We start from the raw sequence: 6000 nt of genomic DNA on the forward strand, positions 1-6000 counted from the left end.
TAATTTGGCAATAGCTAAAAAACTTGAAAAATCATTCTTAACTGATTATGTACATATGTGTATGGATAAATGTTACCAGCTGTTTCTCTGAGTTTTACGATAACCATTTTGTTGCCTTATAATATTTCCCATTTTTAAATTTCCTGTAAAAATAAGAAAATAAAAATATTTATAATAGGAATAAAACTTAACCAAGATTTTAAAGATCACATCCTCTGTTCACTTTGCTTTTATTTTCCTGCATTGCCATCTGGTGTCCAAAGTGTGGATAGCTTCTCATATCATAATTGTAAAGACACACAAAATTATAGTTTATTTAATTTAGATAATTTGTCGAAATAAATAATCCTGCATAATATAATTTGTTACATAAATTATTTATTATACTTAGATTATGTAAATAAGTTCACTTGTATTTTGTAATTTCAAGAATTACCCATATTCCAAAGCAGGCAGGTCTGGATTTGAGGTGGGTGTTTTTTGTTGTTGTTGTTTACCTATTTATTTATTTTGAGAGAGAGAATGAGAGAATGAGCACAAGTGGGGTGAGGGCAGAGAGAGAGAGAGAGAGAGAGAGAGAGAGAGAGAGAGAGAGAATCCCAAGCAGGCTCCATGGTCATTGTGGAGCCTGATGCAGGGCTTGAACCCATGACTGTGAGGTCATAACCTGAGCCGAAACCAGGACTTAGACGCTTACCCTACTAAGCCACCAAGGCACCCCTAATTTTTACTATTTCTAGAGGAAAACTACTTGAGCCTGCTAACCATTTCAAAGGTAGACCTGGTGCCCTGTGAAGATGTGTTAGAACACCCCATGAGGGTGCCATTTGTAGACAAATTTGCTTTCCAAGGACTTGATGCTACTTCGACTTATGGTGTGTATCAAGGCAGTGCCAACATTTCATCATCTTTATCCAAGGTGAATTCAATGAGCAGAGTTCTGTCTCTCCGAAGTACTTTGTGAAATGATTTCTTACTTAGCAGAGTACATGAGAACAAAAATACTGTCTTTATAAAACCAGGAGTTTAAATTCATTTGAGAGGTTAGTGATTTATTTTGGCTCTGAAAGTATGTTTTAATTTGATGGGTGTATTTGACTGTGATATTTATCAGGAAGGTTCTTTGGAAGCATTGAAATTTATTGTTGATGGTTATCTCAGAGGCTGTTTCAGACATTAAGTTAGTGTTTGAAGGATACCTGTATCGTCCTATTAGTGAACTTTATTTAAAACCCACTAAAGCTGATATTGTTCATCATCAATCTAGGGTCTGTTCTGATTTGAGAATTGAGCATACTAATGTTTATAGTAAAATTATTTTTTTAAAAGATAGAGTTGCACTTGACTTAACATCTACTTTGTGTCAGGCTCTATGATAGGTGTTTTACGTACATCTTCATTTGGGTATTTGAATAGTGTCTATTTGGACAGAATACTTATATTTAGGAATATACAAGTTTAAGAACATATTGTAGAGCTAAAATATAATTTCTACATTTAGAAATCTATAACTTGGATTTTTTTAATATTTATTTTTGAGAGAGCATGCAAGCGGGGGAGGGGCAGAATGAGGGAGGCAGAGGACCCAAAGTTGGCTCCGCGCTGACAGCAGAAAGTCTGATGTGGGGCTCGAACTCACAGACCACGAGATCATGACCTGAGCTGAAGTTGGCCACTTAACTGACTGAGCCACCCAGGCACTCCTAGAACTGATTTTGGTCAACATTTCACACTGTCTTCTAATGGAACTCCATTCATATACTCATTAGATATTTATAGCATACTATTATATGCCAAGTGCTAAGGTTGCAATGGTGGGATTGCTGTTTTCTTTGTGTGGACTTCTCATCCAAAGGAGACATCTATCAGGCTATCATACAAAGAAATAGGAAATTTTAACTGTGTTGTATTCTGTAAAGAAGAGATCCATCTAGGCCTAGGAGAGGTTACAGTGGGATGGTTGGATCTAGTCAGGGAAGGTCAGGAAAGCCCTTTGTAAAGAACAACTGTTGAGGTAAGGACAACAACCAAGTGAGGAAGAGAAGAGAAGTGTTGCAGGTAGGCAGAGGAACAGGTGATAGGGAAGGAGGAGAGGAATGTTCATTTGCTGGAGCAGGGATACAAAGTCCCACTTGATTTATACCCCACATGCTCACTCTGACCCACACTTCTTTCTCTCTCCGCATGCTAGCAGCGGTTTTCTCAGCAGTTCTAATAAGGGATCTACTCAGCTGAATTTTCTGGGATCAGGAAAGGAATCAGTTTGTTAGTTTGGATTTCTGACTCTGTAGGATTAGTTAAATATACATTTTTTTTTAAAAGCATTTTCTTAGTAGATGACAAAAACTGGCCTCCTAAAATCAATTTTTGTTCACAGCATACAATTTCGAAGCTTTGTAATACTATATTAGTGAACTTTGCCCTAAGGTTTTTAATATATGTATGATTCATGTATTAAATATGTGGTTTATAAATTGACGTCTGGTCACATGTTACCAAAGACTGCAGTTTCAGCTTGTGAAAATAAACCTGTTCTTTTTGTCTACTCCAAAAGCGGACGAGTGTAAGGTGTCTCTGAAATATACACTTGCCTAATTTAGAACTTTTAAACTTTATCATCCCTTTCCTAGGAGGGTAAGATTCGCTCTGGGGACTTACACTTTGTAAGCTATTCATTTCTCTGCATTATTTATGAATTTTATTATGAGTATAGTCAGAGAATTTCTGTTACACACCACTGAATTTGTATTTAATGAATTGAATTTACATTTAATCAGTGTGTTAAAGTGACTTAACGAGATGCTTCATTCTTATGTGTTAAAAGCAGTTCAAGGCCAACCAAAAGACTCAGGGCAATACATTATTTAGTGTTCATTTTCTGCATAACTTCTAATTTTATCATGATTCATCATTTAAATCAGTTAATAACATCTCCTATAACCATTTCTAATAATTCTCTAAAGTCATATATTTTACTGTTGATGTACTAGCAAACTTTTTTTTAAACGTTCTAACATGGGAATTCTCACATTCTTTTGTTTTCAAAATAGAATGTGTAAGATAAGATTGTGTCAAGTTATCAAAGAATGGAATGAAAGAGGCAGTGGAATTTAGATTTGAAGATACTAAGTTTTCAACATTTGATTTTATGGAAAAAGCAAAAAATATGTATTGGAGCTTTTTCTTCATATATATGATGTACCTGAAAGTAGTGTTCAAATAAAAATGAGAAAGAACTCAATTATCTGTGCAGGCCATTTTCCTTCTTGTTTTATCTGTACTCTCCAAACCTTCCATCTCCTCCCTTTATCTTTTTTTTTTTTTTTATGTTCATTTATTTTTGAGAGAGGGGGGAGAGAGAGAGAGGGAGACAGAGAGAGACAGAGAGAGAGAGCGAGTATCAACCGGTGAGGGGGGGGGGGGGTACTGAGGGAGAGGGAGACACAGAATCCGAAGCAGGCTCCAGGCTCAAAGCTGTCAACGCAGAGTCCAACTTGGGGCTGGAACTCAAGAAACATAAGATCGTGACCTAAGCTGAAGTCTGACATTTAACCAACTGAGCCACCCAGGTGCCCCCTCCCTTACTTTACATTGATTGCTTTGCTGTTCAGATGTTGACTGTCACCTTTTCAACCCCTAATCTATGCCTACACCCAGCATCGGTACTCAGCCCGTGCTCTTTACCTGGAACATTGAAGTCGATGCACATTCAAGGGTCATGCCTCCACACATAGGCTGTAAGTGTCCTTCCTACCTTCACAAGAACTTTGTATTTCGCTCTCTACTATCCTGCATCTTTTCTTCCTTTGCTCTTCGATATGAACCACTCTTGCTCTAGTGACCCTCCACTTGAGGGAAGCCTTTCCTTGACCTCAGGCTTACCCTTAGAGGTACCCCAATCTTTTTCTTCTTTCTTCCCAGCCGAAGTGCTTTGAAGATGTGGAAGACGTGCCTCTGCATGTTCTACCACTTCCCATTGTGCTTCAGTGTGGGGGGGGGCCCTGCCCCCTCCACTGACATTGTATAATGTGGATGAGTTCAGTGGGCACTTTGAATTCCCCATCTTTGTATCTGAACTGCAGTGTTTTTCCTCCTGAGACCTATTTTTTCCCCTCTTGTCACCCCAAATAGCCCAGTCTACTGATTTTTTTCCTGCCTCCATGCAAACTTATTTCAACTGTTGTCTTAGGGACTCATTTTTCTACTTCCCTTTTATATTTAAAGTTTTATTTTTATTTTTATTTTTGTTTAATTTACATCCAATTTAGTTAGCATGTAGTGCAATAATTTCAGGAGTAGATTCCAGTGATTTATCCCCTAATATAACATTCACTGCTCATCCCCAAAAGTGTCTTCCTTAATCCTCCTTACCCTTTTAGCCCATCCCCCATCCACAACCCCCCGCCCCCAGCGATCCTCAGTTTGTTCTCTCTATTTAAGAGTCTCTTATGTTTTGTCCCTCTCCCTGTGTTTGTATTATTTTTGCTTCCCTTGCTTTGTGTTCATCTGTTTTGTATCTTAAATTCCGCATATGAGTGAAGTCATAGGATATTTGTCTTTCTTTGACTAATTTCACTTAGCATAATACACTCTGGTTCCATCCACGTTTTTACAAATGGAAAGATTTCCTTCTTTTTGATTTCCTAGTAATACTCTGGTGTGTGTGTGTGTGTGTGTGTGTGTGTGTGTGTGTGTATGTATATGTTTATATGTATATGTATATATATATGTATATGTATATATGTATATATATGTATATATATGTATATGTATATATGTATATGTATGTATATGTATATATGTATATGTATATATGTATATGTATATGTGTGTATATATATGTGTATATATATGTATATATATATACACACACACACCACATCTTCTTTATCCATTCATCTGTCGATGGATATTTGGACTCTTTCCATACTTTGGCTATTGTCAATAGTGCTGCTGTAAACCCTGGGGTGCATGTGCCCCTTCGAAACAGCACAGCTGTATCCTTTGGATAAATTCCTAGTAGTGCAATTGCTACGCCCTAGGTTAATTCTATTTTTAATTTTTTGAGGAACTTCCAAACTGTTATCCAGAGTGGCTGCACCAGTTTGGATTCCCACCAGCTGTGCAAAAGGGTTCCTCTGTCTCCACATCCTTGCCATCATCTGTTGTTGCCTGAGTTGTTAATGTAGCCATTCCAAGTAGTGTGAGGTGGTATCTCATTGTGGCTTTAATTTGTATTTCCCTGATGATGAGTGGTGTTGAGCATTTTTTCCTGTGTCTGTTAGCCATTTGTATGTCTTCTTTGGAAAAGTGTCTATTCATTCCTTTTGCCCATTTCTTCACTGGATTATTTGTTTTTTGGGTGTTAAATGTGATGTTTCTTATAGATTTTGGATTACTAGCCCTTTATCTGAGATGTCATTTGCAAATGCCTTTTCCCATTCCGTTGGTTGCCTTTTAGTTTTGCTATTATTTCCTTCACTGTGCAGAAGCTCTTTATATTGATGAGGTCTTAGTAGTTCATTTTTGCTTTTCTTTCCCTTTCCTCCAGAGACGTGTTGAGTAAGAAGTTGCTGCGGCCGAGGTCAAAGAGGATTTTGCTTGCTTTCTCCTCTAGGATTTTGATGGCTTCCTGTCTTATGTTTAGATCTTTCATCCATTTTGAGTTTCATTTTGTATATCATGTAAGAAAATGGTCCAGGTTTAGTTTTTTGCATGTTGCTGTCCAGTTTTCCCAACACCCTTTGCTGAAGAGACTTTTTCCACTGAATATTCTTTCCTGCTTTGTTAAGGGTTAGTTGGCCATACATTTGTGGGTCCATTTTTCGGTTGTCTATTCTGTTCCACTGATCTGAGTGTCTGTTTTTGTGCCAGTACCATACTATCTTGATGATTACAGCTTGAAGTCTGGGATTGTGATGCCTCCAGCTTTGGTTTTCTTTTTCAGGATTGCTTTGGCTATTTGGGGTCTTTTCTGGTTCCATACAAATTTTATAATTG

The 6000-nt window shown here is 37.5% G+C and overlaps 1 protein-coding gene across 9 annotated transcripts in view; it reads left to right on the plus strand.

Annotated features, from left to right (window-relative positions):
- CACNA2D1 (calcium voltage-gated channel auxiliary subunit alpha2delta 1) overlaps positions 1 to 6000 on the plus strand; it is a 495580-nt gene that overhangs the window by 392982 nt on the left and 96598 nt on the right. The window lies entirely within an intron of this gene.

The sequence above is a fragment of the Herpailurus yagouaroundi genome, unplaced genomic scaffold, assembly GCF_014898765.1.
Source record: "Herpailurus yagouaroundi ecotype Mexico unplaced genomic scaffold, PumYag 100, whole genome shotgun sequence".
In the NCBI taxonomy this organism is placed as follows: Eukaryota; Metazoa; Chordata; class Mammalia; order Carnivora; family Felidae; genus Herpailurus; species Herpailurus yagouaroundi.